The 26,995-nt window shown below is 35.3% G+C and overlaps 1 pseudogene; it reads right to left on the reverse strand.

Moving 5' to 3' along the window:
- Nucleotides 1-440: 440 nt before the first annotated feature.
- On the reverse strand, nt 441-2,816 carry LOC124971512 (fragile X mental retardation syndrome-related protein 1-like; annotated as a pseudogene).
- Nucleotides 2,817-26,995: the final 24,179 nt, after the last annotated feature.

Consider the following 26,995-nt stretch of genomic DNA (forward strand, 5'->3'; position numbering starts at 1 on the left):
TGGCTGAGTAAAACTCCATTGCATGTATATATACTACATTTTCTTTATCCATTCATCTTTTGAGGAACACCTAGGCTGCTTCCATAATGTGGTTATTGTGAATTATGCTGCTATAAACATTGGGTATGCATGTATCATTATAGTGCGATTTTTGTTCTTTAGGATAAATACCAAGGAGTGGGTTAGTTGGGTCACATGGTGATTCCATTCCATGTTTTTTGAGTAATCTCCATACAGCTTTCCAAAGTGTTTGTACTAATTTTCAGTCACATGAGTCCCCCCACATCCTCACCAACACTTTTCTACCTTTTTGGAAACACTAAGAAAAGTCATTTGTGAATTGCATATTTTTTTAAAAAGCTTCATACATTAACAGTATTTCACAATTTTATGTATGTATATGTATATATACACAAATGTTTTATGTTTTCCCTAAGCCCTTACATACCTAACCCATTTTCATTAACGGAATCTATATCAAATTCAATTATTCCAAGGGGGAAGGGGGAAAAAATAACAGAATGAACCAAACACCATTACCCTATGTAAATGTATGATTACACAAATGGTATGCCTGTACTTCATGTACAAGCAGAGAAACAAGTTGTACCCCATTTGTTTACAATAAAAAAATAAATTTAAAAAATTCAATTATTCCAGCCATCAGAACAACATCTTCATCAGTCCTTTGTCTAAGAGACCCGCCTATGATAGTTACTACTGTGTTGAGGTTTGTTAACATCATTTACTTGAGTCTGATCTGTTTCTCCATTATCAAGTAAGCTGTATGGATTGTTTTTAGAATCTTTCAGCACAGAACTGGTGGAGAATTTGCCACCAAGTGTTCCACAACGACCTCCACCCTCTGAAATACTTCTGCCTCTTCCTCTGGATGTCTCTTGCTACCATGCTTATATCTGCTCTCTTTATCATCTCCTACCAATGACCAATTTCTCAGCTGATCTTTACATTCAGATTCTGTTTAAGAGGGGTTAAACAACTCAGAATTTGTACCATAACCAGAGATGTAACTAGGGTCTCAGTGACCTTTGCCTCTTCCACTATAAAACCTAGAACCAATCTGTCAAAGCCGTTCATCAACTGGCAGGCATTACATTCTTAGCCGTTCCACTTCCTTTTGATAAGCAATATGACTCTAAAGGAACTTGTACATTTCTGATGCTTTCTTTAGTGCCAACAAATATGAATGGAAACATCACATCTTCTCTAGGTAGTTTATTTTTATTGTCTCCTTCAATTCTCACCAGAACCACATCAGATTTGTCCACTATTTCTTGAATAATTTTTACATTTTTTCCAATTATTTTTTCCAACATGATTTCTAGGAACTTGAATAAAATCCTCCACAAATTCTGAGAAACCTCTAGGCCCCTCCTTTTTTTGACAGCATCCGTACTCTCTCCATAGATTCTAATTGTTCTAGTATCTTCATCTAGTTCAATAGTGGTAATTCCAGGAAACTTCCTAGCTTGTTGTGTGTTACTACTGTTTTGGTACTACCAGGCCCATTAAATCTTCTCTCACAACAAATTCCTCACGAAATGCCATTGCAGGTTGTTTTGTGCATTCTAAATTCTTAGTGACCTTTTAACTCCTGGACATTAACATCAACTTTGTATGAATAACTTGCAAATGCATATCACTTAAAATATTTACTCTCTTCACAATTGCTTCACTAACAGATAGTATCATTAGCTGTGTGATTTCTAGATAGTAAAAAAAAATTCTGCATGTTCTTACTGCTTCCTTAAAACCTTTAAATGCATTTTTTTTCTTTTCTTTTTTAAAGAAAGATCATGTTTTATTTTATACTTTTATTTGCAGCACTTGGGATTGAACTCAGGGATACTCTACTACTGAGATACATTCCCAGCCCTTTTTATTTTTATCTTATTTTGACATGGTCTAAGTTGTTGAGGCTGTCCTCAAACTTGCAATCCTCTCCTCTGTCTCAGTCTCCGGAGTAGCTGGGATTACAAGTGTGTGTCGCTGCACCTGGTTTTATGTGCATTTTTGTTAACTTGCACCTTTCTCAAATCCTCAGGATCATCCACTATACACTTGAAGAAGGTATTTTGTTTGACAATTTTATTTTGATTGACAGATTGACAGGCCATGGTCTGTTGAAATGTGAGTACTTCATTGTAAGTGGCATCACAAGAAACATGTTCAATGACATAAAATTCACCTTTCATCATCCCAACATTAACCAAACACCATTAATATGGTTCGTGGTCATTTGCTCTTGAGTATGCCTCTACCTCATCTCCTCACTAATTTTTTTTATATCAGGTAGTGGTGGCAATCTAACTTCATTAAATGGAATCTTGTGTTCTGGTTGCCAATTATTTTCAAAAACAACTGTGAGGGAGTCTTCATGAACATCTTTTATAGATACCTTGTAGAAAGTCCTGCTGGAGCCATGAAACTTCACCATCAGTTCTGTCACATTAGAACTGTCAGCATTTGTTTCTTCATGTTACTCGATTACTTTTAAATATCTGTTGTACCAAAAGTATATATAAGTTTTATTTACATATTTCCTTCCCCCACCCCCAAACTGGGAATCAAATCCAGGGCCTCATGCATGCTACTCAAATGCTCTATCACTGAGTGACATCCCCAGACCTTGAATATTATCTTTATATTGGTATGTTTCACCACAGATTCATCTATTTTATTACTACTTTTTAAAAAGTCATAATTTTGTATTTTAATTTTTCTGAGTTTTATTATTCTATTTCATTTATTTCTGTTTATTTTTATTATTTCCTCCCTTCTTACATACATCTGCTCTGTTATTCTTTTTCCACCTTCCTGGGTCAAATATTTATGTAATTTATTTTTAAGTATTGTGGATCTTAAAAATGTGTTCATTTAAAGGCACCCATTGTTCTTTAAATATTGCTTGATTTATGTCTGATAAATTTTGACATGTAATGTTTTTATTATCATAAAGTTCTAAATATTTAGTTAATATCCTTTGTAATTTCTTTTTTAAAATGTTAAAGGATTATTTAGTAAAATGGAATTTAGTAAATCAACACATGGAGTTTTTAAGCTATTATTTGTTACATATTTCTAATTTTATTGCATTATCATAAAAAAAAAACAGCATGACATGGACCTTTTGGAATTTTCTGAGTCTTTACCTGTGGCCTTTTTTTGGTTTTTAGGAATACTCCTTGTGTGCTCTAAAAGAATAAACATTTTCTACTTGTTGTAGAGGGAACAGAACTTTACATTGTTAATAATTTAAGCTTATTTCATACGTTCTTCAAGTCTTCAGTATATCTATTTACTTTTTGTGCTTGCTTTTAAAATTTTCTTTTTTAAAATAATTTTGAATTCACGGTAAAATTTATAAGATGATAATACAGAAATCTTGGGTATGTACCCTTTATCCAGCTTCCCTTAACATTAATATTTTATACACATAATACATTTACCAAAACTAATAAATTCACATTAGTACAATACTATTAACTAAACTACAAACTTTATTCTGCCTTGTTCGTTAATGTCTTATTTTTTTGTTCCATAGTCCAATAATATAACTGCATGTAGTAATCATGTTTCCTTAGTTTCCACAAATTGGCAACTTTCTCAGTGTTGTCTCTCAAGACCTTGAACAATTTGAAGAAAACTGTTCAGATATATTGTATAATGTCCCTCAGTAAGGGTTTTTCTGATGTTTTCTTATGTCTCTGATATGCCTTTCTCAATACATCATATGAGGTGGTACATGATACCAACATATTAAGTCACTCTTTTTCCCTGGCCAATCTCTTTTCATAAGAAGTGGATCTCTTTAAGATGAGTTCACATTCAATTTAAGAGAATATGTTTTTGGTATCAGCGATTGAACCCAGAGGTGCTTTACCACCAAGCCACATCCCCACATTCATAGTCCTTTTTTATGTTTTATTTAGAGAATGTGTCACTAAGTCCTTAGAGCCTCACTAACTTGCCAAGCTTGGTCTCCAACATATAATGTTCCTGCATTGGCCTCTGAGCTCCTGGGATTACAAGAGTGTGCAACTATGCCTCACTGTAAAGAGAAATTAAGGTCCAGTTCTGAAGTAAAATTATCAGAATTTGTGGACATTTGTTAAAACCACCATAATAATTAATAAATTTGAAAAATATACACCTTGAGGCTATGCAAACAGAACCAGTTTCTCCCACTACTTTTAGCTTTGATCAGTGAATATTGCCTCCAGCATTTATTACTGTTATGTTCTTATGGTGATTTTTCTATTTCACTAATTTCTTCCACATTTATTTGTTGGAATTCTTTGGTAAGGAAAATGTATCCTTTTTGTCTTTACTCATCCATTAATTTATTCATTACTTCTTTCTTTTAATCTTTTTCATATTGGTATAGATTCATGGATACTTTGTCCTCTGGATACCAGAATTATTATTTATTTTGCAGGACTGGGGATGGAACCCAAGGCTTTGCTCTTGTTAGGCAAGCACACTACCATTGAGCTATATCCCCAGAATTTTTTAAATTTTATTTTGTGACAGGTTTTCACTAAGTTGCCCAGGAGGCCCTCAAACTCACAGTCCTCCTGCTTCAACCTCCTAAGTAACCGGGGTTACAGGGGTTAAGGGTATGTGTCACCACACCTGGCTAGTATTTATTTTATAGCTCAGATTATTCCAGATTTAGGTATTGGGGGCTCTTTTAAGTCTGGCTCCTGTGTCTTGTAATGTGACATGTTCCCATCTCTGCTTAATTTTTTAATCTGTTTGATCATCAGATTTTGAGAATATGTTAAAATCTCCAACAATTATTGGTTAACTTTTCCTATGCAAGTCTGTGGGTAGTTGCTTAATCTGTCTCAAGGCTCTGTGTGTGTGTGTGTGTGTGTGGTCATTTTGGCTCGATATTTTTGCCCTAGTTTTCTTCATCCCTTACAATATCATTTTTTTACTGTTAATTCTATATTTTTATACTCGAAGTATGTACTTTTTGCCACATCACACCTTAGAACACATTAATGTCTTCCATTCCCCACCCCAGGTTGCAATCTAAACTCCCTGTATGGCTTATAAGTCATTTCAGAACTTACCCTTTGACAACTCCTCCAGACTCACTACAGATCAGGCACCCTTTAGTTCCACTGTTATAACAACTGTCATTTTCCTCAGTATCTATGTTTGTGACATGACATGCCTAAACCACTATAATCTGAGATTTATGCTTTCTGGTTTCCTACCATGCTATGACTCTTCCTTAACCCTGTCACATTCCTTCACCTCTTCTTAACCTCTCCTTGGTTGTCCTTTTAAACTGTAGGTGTAAAAATAAAAAGAAGTCATTCAAATGACTATCTGAGTCCCAACCTTCATGTCAACATTAAAAAATAAACTCAAGGGGTAAGCTTTATGAATACAAACTATACAAGCAACATAGGCATTTACCTGAATATACATGGGACGGCATCCCAGGGCACATGTCAAAAGTGGCATTGTACTGGGGTTGTGGCTCAGTGGTAGAGTGCTTGCCTAGCATGCATGAGGCACTGGGTTCGATTCTCAGCACCACACTTAAATATATAAGTAAATAAAATGTCCATCAGCAACTAAAATTTTTTATTTTTACAGACTGCATTTTAATTCATTGTACACAAATGGGGTACAACTTTTCATTTCTATGGTTGTACACAATGTAGATTCACACCATTCATGTAATCATACATGTACATACATAAAAAAGTGGCATTGTGGTTTTAGCCCTGAGGAGAGAATGTTGAAAGCAAGAGAGCTGGGATCTGATCCTGTATTTAACTAATAATCCCCTACGTCATCAAGAACAAGGTTCTGGTCCTCTTGGGGCCTGAGATTCCTCTACAACCAAAGTAAGTTAATTCAACTCTTAGATTTCTATTCAAGACAAAAAACGCATACACACAAAGACTTGTACATGAATTTGCATAGCGGCATTATTCATAGTACCACAAAAGTGATAAAAACTATAAATAACTCAAATGTCTATTCGCTGGTGAATGGTTAAAAAAAGACATATCTATACAAAGGAATGCTATTTCCCAATAAAAACAAATAAAAAACTGATGTGTGCCACAACATGGATGAACCTCAAACACTATACTAAGTGAAAGAAGCCAGACACAAATGATCACATATTGTGTATGTGATTTTGTCTTTATGAAATGTACAGAAAAGAAAATCTACAGAGATTAAAAAAAAATAGACTAGAGGTTGCCTGGAGGACTGGGGTAGAAATGTGGAGTCAATGCAAATGGGCATGAGGGTATTTTGTTGACAATAAAAATGTTCTAGAATTGTTTTGTGCTGATGGTTATAGAACTATGTAAACATAAAAATACGTTGAATGGCGCACATAAAACAAATGAAATCTGTTATGTAAACCAAAACTCAATTAAACTGTTTTTTAAAAAAACAAGTAATAAATAAAGCATAATTCAAGGCTGTTGTTACCAGTCTCTTTAAAAAAATAAACCTCTATAATTTCTGGGAAACTGTCGAGCTCTGATGGCAGATATACTATTTCAAGAAGTGTAATCATTGACATCAAATACTAACTTTTTTCTTGAAGTGATAAGTCAACTTTCCTCATTTGAGAAAACATTTGCCAAATTAACAAATTCGAATATCCATAGTTTGCATGAACATTATTTTTTCAAGTTTTTTAAAACATGAATTCCAGGAAACCAATGCTACTAGTTCATCTGAAAACTCAAGTGTTTACATATGTTTTCTCAAGACAGACATTATATTTCAATATGCAGAAGTGCTTTATGGATAATTTCTATTTCATCACATGAAATACTTTTAAAAAAACCATTCACTCAAGTGTTAAAATCTAATAAAATTAATAACTTCTACTGCTTCATCAAGGACATTCTTAAATCTAACAGACATATTTTTTGTGTGAGTCTTGCAAGTGCATAGTGGTAAAGAATAAGATGATTTTTAATGCAGGTTAGTGCTACTTCCTTGATTCATGCTAAGACAGCACCAGTTTCACCCATCATTGCTTTTAAAGTATGAGCACAAATGTCAACAGAAGAAAAAGGCAAATAACACCTTGATGTTATTATAAAAATTGTTCTGACCTTAAAGACATCCTGAAAGGAATTTGGGGAACCCCAAGGGTCTATGAATAACACTTTTAGAACTGTGGATTTAGAGAATATCTTGCACATGTACACCAAGATACATTTATTCAAGTGTTCTAAGTAGAATTACTTTTAACTTCAACAAGCTGGAAAAAACTGAAATGTTCAGCAACAGAAGAATGAATAATAAATTAAAATATATACATTTGTATACTGGAATACTCTATAGGGGTAAAAATTAACTAAAATTACAAATAGTGATACAGATTGATCTAAAAAAGATAATGTTGTTACTATTCATCTCCAGTCATGATAAATAAACATTGAAGAGATTTGTCCTCTTATCATATATAGAAAACCTATGAAAATATACAAAACAGCAGGTTTCAGACATTAAACAATAGGCAGTATAGCACTATGATACATGAATGAAAATTTAAAGTTGAGATGAATCTCAGAATTGCACAGGCATTCTGAACCTGGAGCAGGAAGGGTTATTCAAGCAGGGTATTGTAAAATGGCCAAGTTGAAGAACTAGAGAGATCAGAGTTGAGGAATGCTAACACAACTGGAAACTATAGGTCACAATTCCATAAGAATGCAAAAAGGGACTCCAGATTTTGCAGAGAGATCCCCTTGAGTTTATGCTGAATATTAAGACATGCGTGCAAAGAGCAAAACTTCAAGAAATAGGGTAAAGAGCTCACATCAGTTTGTCTGACATTACAGATATGAGTAGCAAGAATGAAGAGTCCTTGTAAACCACACAGAACATTCAGAAGAGACCACAAAAGGACCATGCCTTAGTAATGTGGCTAAATCCTCATTAGTATAAAGGGTATTCCAAACTTGCACTAAGGAAGTATGAAAGCAAACCTCAAATATTTCAAACTAAGCAAGGAACTAAACTATTGCCAGAAAAAAGCTCAACACTCCTTAAAGAAGACAGCAAAATCCCAACACTCTACAGCATGAATTTTTTTATTTTTTTTGGTACTGAGGATTTAACCCAGGAGCATTTTAACACTGAGTTGCATCCACATAACTTTTTATTTTTTATTTTGAGACAGGGTCTCACAAAGTTGCTGAGGGTCTCGATAAGTTGCTCAGGCTGGTCTCAAACTTGCAATCCTCCTGCCTCGGCCTCCTGAATCACTGAAATGTAGAGGTGTGTGCCAATGGTCCAACTGCAGTATGAAATTTTAAACATCCAATCTCCTATTACAAGTGCAAAGGCATGAAAATGTAATTTACAATAAAGAAAAAAATCAGTTAATAAAAATAATCTCAAGTGACAGATGCAATGGTTCTAGCAGGTAATAGTAATTTACAAGCAATGTTCAAATAGTCTAAGAAAACCATGAACACGGTGATGAGAAAAATGTAATTTAAAAACATAATCAAAATGAAATTTTAGTGTTAAAAATACGGTATCTGAAAGAAGCAATTCACTGAACATGATTAAGAGTATATTAGAGGGCTGGGGTTGTGGCTCAGTGACTCACACTTGCCTAGCATGTGTGAGGCAGTGGGTTCAATTCTCAGCACCATGTATAAAGAAATGAATAAAATAAAGGTCTATCTACATCTTTAAAAAAGACAGAGCATATTAGACACTGCAAAAGACATGATCAACAAACTTGAAAAAAAGCAATTGAAAATTGTTGAAATGAAGCAGAAATAAAAAGACTAACAACCAGAGCTTTGTTGACCAAAATAATGGAAAATAAGTGTAATTGGAGTCCCAAAACAAAACAATGAAAAAATTTGATGAAAACATAGCCAAAAGTTTACCAAATTTGAAATGTATGATCCCATAGCTCCAAGATCCTCCACAAAGCTCAAGCAGTATAGCCAGGCATGGTGGCACACACCTGTAATCCCAGCAGTTTGGAAGGCCAAGGTATGAGGATCGTTGAGTTCAAAGGCAGCCTCAACAAAAGCAAGGTGTTAAGAAACTCAGTGAGACCCTGTCTCTAACTACAATACAAAATAGGGCTGGGGATGTGGCTCAGTGGTTGAATGTCCCTGAGTTCAATTCCAGGTACCAAAAACCAAACAAACAAGCACAAAACTCAAGCAGTATAAATAGAAAGAAAACCACACCAAGGCACATTAAAATCAAATTCATGAAAACCATGAATAAATAATAAATTTAAAAACCATCAAAGAAAGAAAACATGCATTAAGTACATAGGAACAATGATAATAATGATCATAGCCTTCCAATAGAAACTACGTATATCAGAAAATAGTACAATAATTTTACAATCCTGAGAGAAAAACCTAACAGTCAACTGGGAATTCTATAAGTAGCAAAAATATCTTTAAGTGTGGGAAACAAGTAAAAAACTTTTCAGACAAAGAAAACCTGAAAGAATTCATCACTAGCAGATGAAATAATAAAGGAATTTCTTCAGGAGGAAGGAAAGTAATATAAATGGAGCCTTTGATCTACATTAGGATTTTCTAAACAATGGACGTTTTCAGCCAGGTAATTCTTTGTTATTGTGGGCTGTCCTGTGAACTATCCTATTCATTGTAAGATATTTGGCAATATCCCTTGCAGGTATACACTAGGTGCTACCATTACTTCCCAGCTGTGACTACCAAAAATATCTCCAAATATTGCCTAATGTTTCTGTGGGAGTGGTTATCACCTGAGAATCATTAATCTACACAAATGAATGAAGAGGAAATAAAATTACAAACATATGAGAAAAATTGTAAATGCTTTCTTCTTGTTTTTAATGTCTTTAAAATAGACTTGTCTATATAAACAAAAGCAGCAATATATTATGGAACTTAAAGCATATCTAAAATTAAAATGGATGCCAGAAATAGTACAAAAGATGGAAGTGGGGAAAGAGAAGTATATTGTAAAGTACTGCCATTTTGCATGAAGTAGTACAGTATCATTTGAAAGTACAGTGATAGATTGTACTCATATATTATAAGTTAGATGATTAACTTTCCCAAAATTTTGTTTATATCAGAATCACTTGGAGATTTTGTTAAAAATTAGAATGATGAGGGCAGGCATGGTGGTGCAGATCTGTAATCCCAGTGGCCCAAGAGGCTAAGGCAGGAGGATCACAGGTTTGAGACCAGACTGCACAACCTTGAGAGACCCTGTCTCAAAATAAAACCTAAAAAAGACTGGGGATGAAGTTAAATGGTAAAGTGGCCCTAGGATGAAAGGGGTCTTTGAATTTACTTTGCTAACAAGTATTCAGGTAGTATTATTGCAACAGATCTATGAAACCATGTTTTGGGAATAATGACTTTAGAGCAACCACTAAACTATGTATAAACTATGTATAGAACAAACAAACAAACCCAATGTAAGCAGAAGGAAAGAAATAAGAGATTACAGCAGAAATTTTGAAAAAATCATGTGGAAAAATATTAGAGAAAAAATCTATGAAAACAAAAGTTGGTTTGTTGAAAAACCAAGAAAATTAATAATAGCTTTATCTAAATTACTAAGAAAAAAGATTGAAATTACTAATAAATAGAAAAAGAAGTGGTGAGATTACTATTGATCTTTAAAATGATTGCAAAAGGATTCTATGAATGATTAAACACAAATGATAAGTACACAAATTTTTATAAGCATCCAAGTTATCATAATCGACCACAAGAATGGGATCAAAATTTTAATGGGTTGCACCCCATGTACATGTAATATATCAAAATACACACTACTGTTATGTGTATCTAAAAACAACAAATTTTAAAAAACATTGGAAAATATATAATGCATAAAAAGAAATAGGAAATCTGAACATGAGGTAAGATAAAAGAAATAAAAAATAGAAAGGCAGCAAAAGGAAGGACAAGGAAATATAATGTTAATTTAAGTTTCCACATACCTTTCCAGGCCTGTCATTCCCCAAAACAATCTTTCTCCCCAGCCTATCACTATCAAATTTCTTAGAAATCTGTAATTTTTTTTTTTTTTTGGTACCAAGGATTGAACTCACTCAGGGGCACTCAACCACTAAGCCACATCCCCAGCCCTTTTTTGTATTTTATTTACAAAGACAGTCTCACACTGAGTTGCTGCATAGCACCTTACTTTTGCTTAGGCTGGTTTTGAACTTGGGATCCTTCTGTTTCAGCCTCCTGAGCAGCTAGGATTACAGGCATGCACCCACCATGCCTGGCAGAAATCTATAATCTTAAAGTTACTGTAAATTCATTCACTTATGATGATTATCTTATGGACTGTTAATTAGTCCACCCATAAATAGATTAAGCAATGACACATATAATATTTTAAGAAGCCTATAATTTAGGGAACTTTCCAATGTTACCTACCTGTCAGATAATGGAGACCACATCAGTCTAAGGATCCTGAGAACAAACAGACGGATGTCATACTCACATACCTTCCAGTGCACACCCCTTACCAAGTTTCCTTTAAAAGAAGAGCCTGAGAACTCCAAAAGCACTTTCACTCTCAAAATGACCAGAATTTTCTCTTGCTTATGTGTTAGCTTTATCCCCAAAGTGCATCTCTCTTGTGATAGCCTACAGTCTCCCTTGAATGTGTATCTGCTTTCTTAAATAAATCTCTGCCCTTGTCTATGACTGGCACATACTGAAATTCTTTCCTGTCACATATGCTAAGGATCTCATGTATCCTGAGTCAAGTTATCCCCCTCCCAAGGAACTGCTTTGACCCTCTTCCAAAGATAAACAGATTAATAAGTAAAAAGTTTTAATCAGTAAATGAAAGCTAGGCAGAGCAATTAGACAAGAAAAAGAAATAGAAGGAGCACAAACATCTAATACAATTTAGACAAGAAAAAGAAAAGAAACAAATGGGAAAGGAAGAAGTAAAATTGACTCTGTTTTCTGACAATGTGATCTTATATACAGAAAATCTTAATAACTATTAAAACTTACAAAGTCAGTAAAGTTGCAAGATATTAAATCAATATAAAAATCAATAGCATTTCTATATACTAACAACAAATTATCAAAAAACAAATTAAGAAAATAATCCCATTTATGATCACACCAAAAAAAATATTAGTAGATTCAACCAAAGAAGTGAAAGATATGCGTGCTAAAAACAATAAAACATTGATGAAAAAAATTAAAGACACAAATACATGATGTCTTATTTTCATAGATAAGAATTAATATTGCTAAAATGTTCATACTACCCAAAGTCATTGACAAATTCAAAACAGTTGCTATCAAAATTCCAAAATCAATCTTCACATAAATAGGAAAACTACCTTAAAATTTGTATGGAAACACAGAAGAACCTCAAATTGTCAAAGCAATTTCAACCTAAAAGAATAAAGTTTAGTGCCTGACTTCAAAATCTATTAAAAGCTATAGTAATAAAAATAGCAATCAAAATACTGGCATAAAAACAGACACTATGAATAGGATAAATAGCCCAGAAATAAAGTCATGCATGTATAGTGGGTTAATTTTTGACAAAGGGACCAAGACCACACAATGAGAACAGGACAGTATTTTCAATAAATGATATTGAGAAAACTGGATAACCATAAGCAGAAGAATGAAATTGGATACTTATCTCACACTGTACACAGAAATCTATTCAAAGTGGATTATAAATTTAAATGTAAGACCTGAAACTACGGAGATCCTAAAAGAAAGCATAAAGGAAAAGTTAAGTGACATTGCTCTGGGCAGTGATTGCTTGGCTATTATCCCCAAAACACGGTAAATGAAAGCTAAAAATCAACAAATGAGATTACATTGAACTACAAAGTTTCTACACAGCAAATAAAATAATTAGCAGAGTAAAATGGTAACCCATGGAATGGGAGAAAATATTTACAAACTATACATCTGATAAGGAGCTTATATTAAAAATATATAAGGAACTCAAACAATTCAATAGCAAGAAACAATGCAATCAAAAAGTGGCAAAGGACCTAAATGGACATATAGCCAAAAAAGTTATACAGAATATCAACATTTGTATAATAATGCTCATTATCATTGTTTTAGTTAGCTTTTTTCCCACTATAACTTAAGGACCCAACCAGCACAATTGTAGAGGAGGAAAAGTTTATTTGGGGGCTCACAGTTTCAGAGGTCTCAATCCATAGACAGCAGGCTCCATTCCACTGGGCTCTAGGTGAGGCAAAGCATCATGGTGGAAGTGTGCAGTGGAGGGAAGTAGCTCACATGATGATCCGAAAGCAGAGAGAGAGAGAAAGAGAGAGAGAAAGATCTAATTTCCATATGCAAATATATACTCCAAAGCCACACCCCAATGCCCCTCCTCCTCCAGCCACATCCCACCTGCCTTTAGTTACTACTCAGTTAATCCCATCAGGTGATTAATTCACTGATTGGGTTAAGGCTTTCATATCCCCATCATTTCTCCTCTAAACCTTCTTGCATTATCTCACATGAGCTTTTGGGGGACACCTCAAACCATAACACTGATCATCAGGGAAATAAAAATTAAAACCACAATGAGATCTCACCTCATATCTTCTAGATTGGTTAATATTAAAAACAAAAAAGAAAAAGGCAAAAGATAATGAGTGTCAGTGAGCATATAGGTAAAAGGAAATCTTGCACTGTTAGTAAGACTGTAAATTAATACATCATTATGGAAAACAATATGAAGTTTCCTTAAAAAAAGGAAAGGGAATTACCATATGATCCAATAGCCCCACTTCTGGGTATATATCTAGAAGAATTGATATCAGTGTGCTGAAGAGATATATATACTCCCATGTTCACTGTAGCATTATTCACAATAGATGAGATATGGAAGCAATCTAGGTATCCATCATCATGTGAATGGACAAAGAAAATGTGGTAACTCTTCACAATAGGATTCTATTTGACCTTAAAAAGAGAATGGGGGAGATACTACCACTTGTGACAACATAGATGAGCCTGGAGACATTATGCTATGTGTTTTACTCAGCATTTTTTGCTGCTGTGACCAAAAGACCTGACAAGAACAATTAGAGAAGAAAAGTTACTTTGGGGCTCACAGTTTCAGAGTTCTCAATCCACAGATGGCCAACTCCATTGCACTGGGCCCGAGGTGGGGCAGGACATCATGGTGAATATGTGTGGTGGAGGAAAGCAGCTCAGGGCATGGCACCAGGAAGTAGAGAGAGAGCTAGAATTCCACTCAGTACAGACAAAATATAAACTCCAAAGGCATATCCCCATTGACCCATGTCCCTCAACCACACCCACCTATTTACAGTTACCAACTGGTTAATCCCTATCAATGGATTAACCCTGATTAGGTTAAGATTCTCATAACCCAATCATTTCACCTCTAAGCTTTTTTGCATTGTCTCACACCTGAGCTTTTGGGGGATGCCTAATCTAAACCACAGCACTATGTGAAATATGCCAGGCACAGAAAGACTAATACTGCCTGATCAAAACAAACAAACAAACAATCAAACAAAACTTCTACTTCTATGATTTAAACTCATAGAAATAGATAGAATGGTTTTACCAGGTGTTAGGGGAGGAGCATGGGCGTGGAAACATGTTGAGTAAAGGGTCCAAACATTCAGTTAGATAGGAGGAATAACTTTTAGTTATCTGCACAGAATGGTGACTGTAATGGATAACAATAAGCATTGTATATTTCAAAATTGCTTAAAAGAATGAATTTTCGATATTTTCACTCCAAAATCAATAAGTATGCATGGTGATTAGCTTAATTACTCTTATTTAGTCATTATTCATTGTAAATATACATCAAAACATCACATTGTGTTCCATAAGTATATATAATTATTATTTATCAATTAAAACTAAAACCAGGCAACTGAGTTTAGCTGGGTGGTAGATCACATGCTTAGCAAGTTCAAGGCTCTAGTTTCAATATCCAGCACCAGAAAATTTTAATTTAATTTAATTTAAAAAGAAGACCTTGGCCTATACCCAAAGGACTTAAAATCAGCATATTACAGAGATACAGCCACATCAATGTTCATAGCTGCTCAGTTCACAATAGCCAGATTGTGGAACCAACCTAGATGTCCTTCAATTGATGAATGGATAAAGAAACTGTGGTATATATATATACAATGGAATAGTACTCAGTCATAAAGAATGATAAAATTATGGCATTTGCAGGCAAATGGATGAAATTGGAGAATATCATGCTAAGTGAGATAAGCCAATCTCAAAAAACCAAAGGACAAATGATATCGCTAATAAGTGGATGATGACACATAATGGGGGGGGTGGGAGGGGTTAGTGTTAGGGTTAGAGTTAGGTTTAGGGAGGGGGGCAAGAATGGAGGAAGGAAGGACTGTATAGAGGGAAAAGAGGGGTGGGAGGGGTGGGGGGAAGGGAAAAAAATAACAGAATGAATCAAACAACATTACCCTATGTAAATGTATGATTACACAAATGGTATGCCTTTACGCCATGTACAAACAGAGAAACAACATGTATCCCATTTGTTTACAATAAAAAAAAATTTTGATCAGGTTAAGGAAAAAAAAAAAAAAAACATCTGGGCCAGGTGCAGTGGTGCATTCCTGTAATCCCAGTAACTTGGTAGGCTGAGGTAGGAAGATTGCAAGTTCCCGGCCAGACTGGGCAATTTACCATGACCTTGTTTCAAAACAAAATTTTAGAAAGGGCTATGGATGTAACTCAGTGGTAGAACACTTGCATAGCACAGCAAGACCCTGGGTTCAACCCTGAGTTCAATCCCTAATACCAAAAAGAGGAGAGGGCAGAGGAGAGGAGGGAGTGAAGGAATAAAGAAATCTCCAGGATGAAGTGGCTTTGTTGCTGATTTAAGGAAAAATTCATAGCCAGTTCTACACAAATTCATTTTATGAAGCCTGCCTTAAACTGACACCAAAAAAGATATAGTCATAATGAAAAGTAAGCTATCAACTAATAGCCCTCATGAACAAATGTTAAAAAGATTTTAGGGGCTGGGGAGATAGCTCAGTCGGTAGAGTGCTTGCCTTGTAAGCACAAGGCCTTGGGTTCGATCCCCAGCACTCAAAAAAAAAAAGATTTTAGTAAAGCAAACTAAGCAATATATAAAAAACAATAACACTCCATGAGTAAAGTTTATCCTGGGATTATGAGATATACTTACCATTAAAAATACTTTAATTTACCATATTAAGTAAATATAGGAGATAACCACGTGATCATCTTAAGGGATTCAGAAAACTTTCTTTGCAAAATTCAACATCCTTTAAAGATACTAAGTCTCAGCAAATTAGAATTAGATTTTGACATTAGAGAGTACATCTATTTTTTAAAAAAACCACAGTTAACATCATAATTAAATATTGTGAGAGACTGAATATTCCTCCCCCGAAGATCAAGAACAAAGCAATTACAACCACCACCACCATTCATATTCAACATTGTGCTGGAATTCCTAACAGTTCAATAAAAGCAATAAATAAATAAATATGTAAAAAGAATGCAAGCAGGAAAAGAAGGAACAAAACTCTTTATTTACAAATCACAAGGTTTTTTTGTTTTGTTTTGTTTTTGGTACCGGGGATTGAACTCATGGGCACTTGACCACTGAGCCACATCCCCAGCCCTATTTTCTATTTCATTCAGAGACAGGGTCTCACTGAGTTGCTTAGCACCTCACGGTTGCTGAGGCTGACTTTGAACTCGTGATCCTCCTGCCTCAGCCTCCAGAGCTGGTGGGATTACAGGAGTGTGCCATCATGCCTGGCCTAAATCACATGATTTTTTATATAGAAAATACCTACAAAGTTAAACAACTAAAAATTAGAAGTGAATTTAATAAAAGTCACAGGATACAAGATCAGCACACAAAGTCAATTTTATTTCTATATTTAGCAATAAACAATTATAAATTAAAATTTAAAATAGCATGAAAAATGTGAAATACTTAGGGGTAAATTTAACTGAATATGTGCACAACCTGAAAACAAAAAAAATGCTGTTCAGAGAACAATGAAGAGGATAAGTAAATGAATAGCTAAACCATATTCATGCATTGAAAAACTCAATATTATCAGGATATTAGTTTCTCCAAAGTTGATTTAAAGATTCAACTCAATTCTGACCAAAATCTCAGTAATTACTTTTGCAGAAATTTGCAAGCAAAATTCTAAAATGTATGTGAAAAGGCAAAAAATCTGAAATAGCCAAAACAATTTTGAAAAAAGGAGAAAAAAATTATAGGACTTTACACTACCCAATTTGAAGACATACTAAAAAGATTATCATAGATAAGACAGTGTGATAATGGCATACAGTAGAACAAAATGGAATACAAAAATAGACTCATGTGTAGAGTAAATTGATTTTCAACCATAGTACTAAGTTCAATAGGGAAATGAAAATCTTCTTAATGACTTATACTAGAGTTAACTGTGTCCCTCTGGGAAAAATTGAATCTTGACCATTACCTCTTATCATACAAAAATTAATTCACAATACATCATTGACCTAAATGTAAAAGGTAAGACACTAAAACTTGTAGAAGAAAATGTAATACACAAAGCTGGACAATATTGGTACAGATAAGTATTCTCTAAGACACTGAAAGCACAAACTATAAAGTTAAATAAAAACAGCTGATATTCATCAAAAGCAAAACCTCTGCTCTTCAAAAGATCCCATTAAGAAAATGAAAAGGCTAGTCACAGACTAGAATAACATATCTGCAATACACATATTGGACAAAGGTTGTGCATCCAAAATAAATTTTAAAACTCTTCCAGTTCAATGCTAATACAAATAATCAAATTTTGAAATATAGAATTCCATATCCAACTCAGAAAATTGGCAGTTTCTTAAAAATCAAATTGTCCAGACATTTTTGCTCCTTGGTATTAACACAAAAGAACTGAAAACTCATGTCTATACAAAGATTTGTTCATGAGACTTTTTTTAGCACTGGGGATTAAAGGCTGGGCCTGATCCATGCTAGGCGAGCACTCTGTCCTAGTCCTTTTTAAAATTTTCGTTTTGAGACAAAGTCTCACTAAGTTCCCCAGGTTGGTCTCAAATTTGTAATCCTTCTACAGAGCCTCCTGAGTGACTGGGATTATAGATAGGTGCCACCATGCCTGTCTGTTTGTGAATATCAACGTCAGCTTTATTCAAAATAGCCAGACACTTGAAACTGATCAAGTGTCCATCAATAGGTGAATATTAAGCATATTTTGCTTTGTTTAAACAATGGATTAGTACCCAGCAATAAAAAGGAACATTTTACTCACACATGTAATATGAATGAATATAAAATCTTTAGGAAGAGTGAAGAAGTCAGACACAGAACACTTACCATATGATCCTACACATCTAGAATTCTAAAAAATAAAATTCTAATCCATGGCCATAGAAAGCAATCAGTGGTTGCCTAGAACCAGAAATGGGAGGTAAATACTGACTGGGAAGGGGCATGGCTGAAGTTGTTTGGATAATGCAGATGTTTGTATAGTAGTTGTGCTGCTGGTTGCATGAGTACATACATTTCAAAAGTTCATCTAGCTGTACACTTAAGGTAGGTGCATTGTATTACATATAAATTATACCTCAATAATGGTGGTTAAAATAATGTAAAGCAAAAAGGGCAAGTCAGAATACATAGAGCATAGATTATTATTTCATGAGGATAAATGTCAAAAAATAGGCAAACGACAGCAATAAATTGTTTAGGGATACACATGTACATGGTAAACCTGTAAAGGAAAAAAAAAACAGGAACAATGATCAACACACAAATCAGGGTAGTGATTTTCTTCTGGGGAAGTGAAAGGGTAGTAGATAAAGGGTGCCCATAATGCTTTAAGGTTACTTACAGTGTTCTATTTCTTAAGGTGGGTAATGAATACATAGAGTTTGTTTTATTTCTTCATATATACATATATATATATACCAAATACTATTATATATATATATATATATATATATATATATATATATATATACCAAATACTATTTATTACAGAAGTAAATACAACATGGATGAGCCTGGGGGACATTATGCTATGTGAAATATGCCAGGCACAGAAAGACAAATACCAATACTAATACTGTGTGTACATATAATCCTATTATGTCACTTCATTGCTTAAAACTCTTGATTGGCTCTCCCCTGTATTTGAATAATATCCAAATTGTTTTCATAGACTACATAACCAAGTCCATCAGGGGCTTCAAACCCTACTACTCTCCTCTATGCCTGCTATAGAGGAACAATGGCCTCCTTTCTGTTCCTTTCTTGTCTTTGGGGCTTGAGTCTTCATTTTCTTTTAACCTGATGCTCTTCTCCAAGATTTCTCACAGTTCGATTCATTATTTCTCAGTAATGTTACCATCTCAGTGAGTCCATCTAGGGTGTTTTGAAAAATGTTTTCAAATTCTTTGATTCTCTTGCTATCAAGAACAAGAGACTCTGTCCCATTCATTCAAAATTTGGTAGATCCTTGAGGCTGTTTCAACGAACAGCAAAAAGTGTCACTGTGTGACCTCTATGATTAGGTTCTGGATAAATATGAAAGCTTTCATATGCCTTTGTCTAGGGACATGTTGCTTGGAACTCTGTCCCACCATGTAACAAGTCCAGCTATGTTAAAAACACCATGCTGGAGAAACCACGTGGAGAAACCACATAGAAATACCAAGAGAAACTGGAAGAGCTAATTATGCCAATCAACCTCCAGATCTATATAGAATAGTATATGATTTTTATTCCTTACCATAAATAAGTCATTTATCATTTACACAGCTCAAACTAAAAAAAATCCTTCCATGAGCAATCTATCTAAATTCATGTCCCCAAAACTAATTTCTCTATAACATCATTAAATTCATTTCAATCATTGCTTAAATCCTATCCTAAACTTTTCTTAAATGTTTGTTTTTATTTCTCCCTACTAGATGTAAGTTCCAGCAACTGCAATGTTGACTAGCATACAGTGAGTATTCAGTAAGCATCTTTACATGAATGAATAAATGAGGTAAGACAGATGGATCAGAGTGAGGGACAAAGCATACTACTTACCACGTTACTTCTTAGGGTCACACTCATAGGTTCTGCAAACTTGATCCCCATAGTCTTTCTCTGAACTACCTCCCAAACTGACCTTATCTTCCTTCTGTTATTTCTGTTCTTCAAATGTTCTCTCCTCCAGAAAATTCTCTGTGGTTCCACCTCATCCTACACAACTCTCCCTGAGTCTTTACTGTGTTGTATTAAAAGTTAGGTTACATATTTGTCACCTTGAAGATTTCTGATTCATCCTTATACTCAGTGCTTAATAAAACAAGGCCAACACACAGTAGATGTTCTGTGTTTGCCTGTAGAGTTGAACTGGCTAGGTGGCCTTTGGACAAGTCTGATATCTAAGCATTGACCAGTGTAACTATGTCTTGGGTACCACAGGGGACTCAGTTGATATCATGGCTATAGAGGTTGAACTAAGCTGGATCAGGTTTCCTGTGAGTGGTTGTTTCAACAGTCTCCTATTCATTCCATTCATTAGGGAGGGATTCCCACCCTAGGGTTATGGAGGTGGTGAAACCCCTAACACCTCACACTGAACATAGGTGATCAGTGTAATCACCCAAACTCACAGCCCATGTGAAGAGGGCATTGCATACCAAGAACCACATGGGTGTTGCACTTGGGAAAAGAGTGAACAGCAGGGGCTGTGGGATACAGGTTTATAGAATTGAAGGGATTAACTGTACCCCAACTCCATGAAAGGACGTGATTAACTTGTTCAAAAAATTTAGCAGACTGGCAAGAAATCAAAAGACTCCATGGTTTAAACAATAGGGATGATTGGGAACTGTCTGGTCCTCTGGAAAAGGAGGGTAGGTTGGCTAGGAGACCAACCCAGGAGCAGAGTTTGGAGAGGAACTTACAAGGGCCTCCAGTTATATCAGGTATTAAGGCAGCCCATAATATTAGCATACATTTTAGGCTTTATTCCATAGTAGTGATGACAATAAAAGCCACGAAGACAAGAGGTATTAGTGCCATTTTTTACCTAAGGTGTCTTAGAGCCCTACTTCTCTTCACCCAGCGGGTCTCTGACTACTGTCCTTTGTACCTATTAGGAACCAAAATGAGGTCTGTGGTATTTGTGTATATATTTGCTATGACTACCATAACAACATACCATATGACTTAAACAACGGAAATTATTTTCTCACAGTTCTAGAGTCTAGATATTCAGGGTCAAATGGTGAGTAGGTAAAATTTTTCCTAGAGCTTCTCTTTGGCTTACAGACAACTGCCTCCTTGCTGTGACCTCACATGTTCTTTCCTCTGTGTGAGCACTCCTTGTGTCATTTGTTTTTGGAAAATATAGTTAATTTTTACATATAGTTTCCTCAATAATTACAGATCCAATGTCATAATATCTTCTGGGAATGAAGTGGTTTTATTGCAACAGAATTTAAGTTCTAAGTTTCAAGAGTATACAAGTAATGAATAAGGTGGAAGATGAGTTGGCTAAAAGCAATATGTGTAGCTCATTCGTTTTCACATGAGGAGTTCTGCAAAAGAGAAGCTTCTCAACCATTACCCACAGAGGCAAGAAAGGAATCACTTATCATTAAAGACTATTTTTATGTTATTGAAAGATAAAACAACATATTTTAGTATATGGGTATCCATATTGAAGTGTTTATAGCACATAGGTCTACAAAGAAATAAGCTGATTTCTCTGAAAATAATTTGAGCATGTTTCTACCTGTCAACATTACCTGTATAAGTGCTGTAATATATGAAAATAAAACTTTTGAGTTCATGAATATTTACATTTTAACAAAAAGGACATCAACATTATTCACAAGAGCCAAGATATAGAATCAATCTATTTATCAATAACTGAATAAAGAAATTGAATATAGATAGACTACTCTTCAGTCTTTAAAAAGAAGGGAATCCTGCCATTTACAACAACATGAATGAAACTGGAGGACATTGTTCTAGGTGAAACAATTCAGGCACAGAAAGATAACTACTGTAGAATCTCCCTTACATGTAGAACATAAAACAGTCAAACTCACAGAAGCAGAGAGTAGAATGGTGGCTACCAGAGACTGGAGTTACAGGGGTCTTACTGTGAAAAACCTAGATAAACCCTCTAGCTTCACTTGCCTTTAGTTGATGCAAAAATGACTAATTTTGGAGGTCACACAGATGGACAATACAGTATTAGTTTCCCACTAACTTTGCTATAGATAACAACTCTGATGTGAGCATTATGATAATAACAACTGCCTGTTACTTTTCAGGGACATGAAGATCATTTTTTTGCTGAAAATAGTGACTCTTGCCTTGGGTCTGCAGATATCTGGTGGATGATTAAAGTGGGAGGAAAAGTCTTGACATCTTTTAACCCAAAAGTTGGCATCTTACCCCAAGGTTAAGGTAGCAAAGGAAAAAAATATAATATGAAAATATGATATCTCCTTTGCTTAACCTTTGGGTTGGAGTCTACTCAGTTCTGCATGTAGAGATGTTGATCATTTGACAAATATTTTGTCCAGAACTATGATACAGTCTTAACTTGACCTACACTTGCCTAGTCTCTCTCTCCCCACTTTGAAACTAAAGACACCTACCGGTCACCATGATCAGAAACACCAGACCATGAAATGAGCAAAAAGAGATGGCACCTGGAAGATCTCCATCTATTCCCCCCGAAATATGAATATTCTTCCCCTTCATTGCCTTAGCTCTCTCCCTCATTATTCCTATGCTAAATCTATAATTTCTCAACCCTCTGGAATGGAGAAATTTATTCACAAGTAGAGCTCCCATTTCTTCATTCTTTGGCCACTAAACAAACTCTTTCTTCTCCCATCACTCCTCCCCTTATCAAGCAGCAACAGAAAAAGATTTCCTTGGTTACATGGGGAGAGGGACATAGTAATCAAATGGTACAAATTTTCAATTAAACAGGAGATCTGGAGATCCATTGGACAGTATGGTGACAGTATAGTTAACAATAATGTATTACATATTTGAAAATTGCTAAGACAGATCTTGAATGCCCTTGCTACACACACATAAGTATGTGAAGTAATGGATATGTTAATTAGCTTGATTTAATAATTGCACAATGTATATATCAAAACATTACATTTTGTACCATGAGAAATATTCAATTTTTATGTTTTTGTTAGTGCATTTTATTTATACATAATATCAGGGTTAATTCTGACATAATCATACACACATGGGATATAATTTGCTCCACTTCAGTCCCCAGTACTACCTCCTTCTCTTCCCTCCTCCCTCCCTGTGTTTCCCTTCCTCTACTCTACTGGTCTTCCTTCTATTTATTTATAGCTTTATAAAAATTGGGGCTTTATAGAGATACATAAAGGTGAAATTCACTGTGTTATATTCATATATGTACATAGCACAATTTGGTCAATTTCATTCCACCATTCCTCCAATATATGCAATTTTTCATTTGTCAATTTAACTTCCATTAAGCTGAAAAAAATGAAAAAGAAGTTGTAGGAAAGAAGTTGAAATTCGATATAGTTTTTGTAAATTAATAAAAATAGTATTTAATAACATGAATTATTTCTGTATACAATGTTTGCATTATATATATATAAATTCAGAAATACACATGAATCAGTTAACATGTTTTATATGCCTATATGTAACCTTTGTTACATGTAAAGGATGAATTAAGCAGATTACCTAAATTTCTGCTATTGTATTGATAAGTTCTAATGAGAATTTATGACTCTTAAAATCCAAGCCATACATATCAGAAAAATGAGAATATATTATTAATTCAAAATAACCCAAGATTTTACTTAAAATATCCACACAGGCACATTATTAGCATGAAGAGTAATTTGATATGTGAAATTAAGCATGTTATCTTCTTTGCAGCAAATAAAAGTTTTTGCTGGTGTTTCTTTGTGGATCCAAAATTATTATTTTGTCTTCATCTTAGTCCTCCTCTCTTCTTTTTGTGATACTGATGATTGAATCCAGGGACACTCTACTACTGAGCTACAACCCCAGCCCTTTTTTACGTTTTATATTTTATTTCAAAACAGGGTGTTACTAAGTTGTTGAGGCTGGCATCCAACTTGTAATCTTCCTGCCTCAGCCTCCTGAGTTTCTAGGATTATAGGCATGTGCCACTGTGCTCAGTTTTAAATTTCTTCTTTTAATGACATCAGTCAGATTGGATCAGGGCCCACCCTAACAGCCTTATTTTAACTTAATCATATCTTTAAAGGCTCAATGTTCAAATGCAGTCTTATTCTGAGATACAGAGGGTTAGATCTTTGACATGTGAATGGGTAGGGAACTCAGCATACTCCATAACATTGTGTAAGGAGATATTAAATAAATAGCTGATACTAACAGTTGTCCTGAATCTCTCTCCTTAGTCCCATCTTCCTAGATCTTGTACACACACACACCCCAATATAGAGAAATGGGCACAGTCTTATGTTGAACCAGTTTTCCACAGCCAGCCTCCTTAGCTATATCTCAGAATTGTCTCTCTCACTGGCTGAATAACAATGAGCTTCTCCCTAGTCAGTACCCTTTTTGTCTGTTAGGAGAGAAATCTAAACTGGGAGCTTCTCAGAGTACCATGTTGTCTGCAGTCCTCATGAGCAGGGAAGCTTCTCTAAGCTGTGGTCAAAGAAGGTCAAGGCTTCATAACACAGGGCAACCATTATGATTTAGATCTGGAATGTCCCCCGAAAACTTGTGTGTTGAGGGCTTACTCCCCAGTGTAGAGATGAGACTTTGGGAAGTGGTAGGATCATGAGATTTGTGATCTCACCAATGGATGAAAACATTGCTCAATTCATAATTAATGGACTATTGGGAGGTAGTGGAAACTGTAGTAGAAGGGGCCTAATTGGAAGAAGTATGCTACTGGAGATACATTCTGTAAGGGTATATCTTGTCCCTAGTTCTCTGTCTGTCTCTCTCTGCCTTCTGGCTGCTCTGAGATGAGCAGCTTTGCTTCATCCCACTCTTCTGCCATGATGTACTGCCTCACCGTAGGCCCAGAAACAATGGCATCCAACTTGGACTAAAATCTCCAAACCCATGAGCTAAAATAAATCTTTCCTCCTTTAGTTTGATTTCCTCGGGTATTTTGTCACAGTGACGTGGCAGTTTCTGAAGAAAGGGCCTTTCTTGTGCCTCTCTTTCTTTACCCTCCTTCCCTACTATATTTTCAGAGGGTAGAAACTCAGAGGACTACCCTATACAGCCTATGTCAAACCAAGCGCTCTCAGAGAAAGGGTAGTTTGAGACAGGCTACTGAGACCTTAGGGGAGAGGTCCTTGCTCCCAACACCTGCCCTAACCCTTTCGCCTTCGAAGGGAAGTCATCCTCACTGACTTGGAACTCTTGAGGGGTGAGGCAGGTGATTTCTCAGAAGATCTGGGACTTGCTTAAGTAGACCACCTGTTGTGATTTAGATGTGGTGGTCCCTGAAACCTCACATGTGAGACAATGCGAGAGGGTTCAGAGGGGAAGTGATTAGGTTGTGAGAGTCTGAACCCAATCAGTGATTGAATCCCCTGATAGGGATTAACTGAGTGATAACAAAAATGATAGGGTGTGGCTGGAGGAGGTGGGATTGGAGCGTGGTTTTGGGTATATACTTGTATCCGATGAGTGGAATCTCTTTCTCTATGCTTTCTGATCAACATGTGAGCTGTTTCCCTCTGCCACACTTTTCTAGCATGATGTCCTGCCTTACCTTGAGCCCCAAGGAATGCAGCTGGCCTTTTATGGGCTAAGTCCTCTGAAACCATGAGTCCTCAAATAAACTTTTTCTTCTCTATAATTTTTCTGGTTGGGTCCTTTTGTCATAGTAGCCAAAAAGCTGACTAAAACACCATCCATGATTCCCCAGAAAAAGTACCTGTGCCTGTAGTCAAGATCATTGCCTTCTATTCTGTTATACTAGAGGATGAGTCCCTACTTCTAAGGACAAGTCCTCCACTTGTCCTGTAGGTCTCAACTCATCTCACTTTCTCATAGACTTCACTCCTACAGTTATCTCCTCCTTTAATGGCTTCATCAATTTCTCCATCTCTTTCACATCATTTCCATTATCATATACAAACTCTCATCTTTAAATAACATTCACTCCCTTCACCCAATTCTTTCTTTTAATTCTCATCTTAGTCTACACTCCATAGCACTTTCTTGACTGGGTTATTGTTACTTGCTAGCTATCATTTCTCTCATTATCTCAAAATGTCACCAATTAGGCTTTCGACCACACCACTCAAATGAAACTGTTCTGGTATACTTCTCAATATAATCTATATTGCCATATCCAGTGAACAATTTCTCCTCTTGCTCAACCTACTAGCATAATTAAGCACAACTTTCCACTACCTCCTCATTGAATTATTTTCTCCTCTTAGATTTTGGGACACCACACTCTCATGAGTTTCCTTCTATGTTGTCTGTCTTATTTGCTGCTTTTCTTGTCCACTCAACTTCTAAGTATGAAGTAACCCAGGCTGAGTCCTTGGATTCTTTTCTTCTGTTGCTACACTCTCCACTTAAATGATCCATTTTACACCCATGAATTTAAACTAAATACACTTTCTCTGAAGATGACTCTCAAATTGAAATCTCTAACTAGGATCTCCCTTCCAAGCTCCAAAGGGCTTTCCTGATATATCTCATTTGCTGGGCTTACCTTACCATTCTACCCTCATCTAATGATAGTTGCTCAGACACACACTGGATTTTAAGCAGTTAAAATTTTCCCTATTTCATGGATATCATTCCCTGGTCCCTTTCTTCTATACATGCTATATACTATACTATGCTATCCACCACTACACTGACCAGTGATTCACAAACCTCT

Source organism: Sciurus carolinensis, chromosome X, assembly GCF_902686445.1.
Source record: "Sciurus carolinensis chromosome X, mSciCar1.2, whole genome shotgun sequence".
NCBI classification, from domain to species: domain Eukaryota; kingdom Metazoa; phylum Chordata; class Mammalia; order Rodentia; family Sciuridae; genus Sciurus; species Sciurus carolinensis.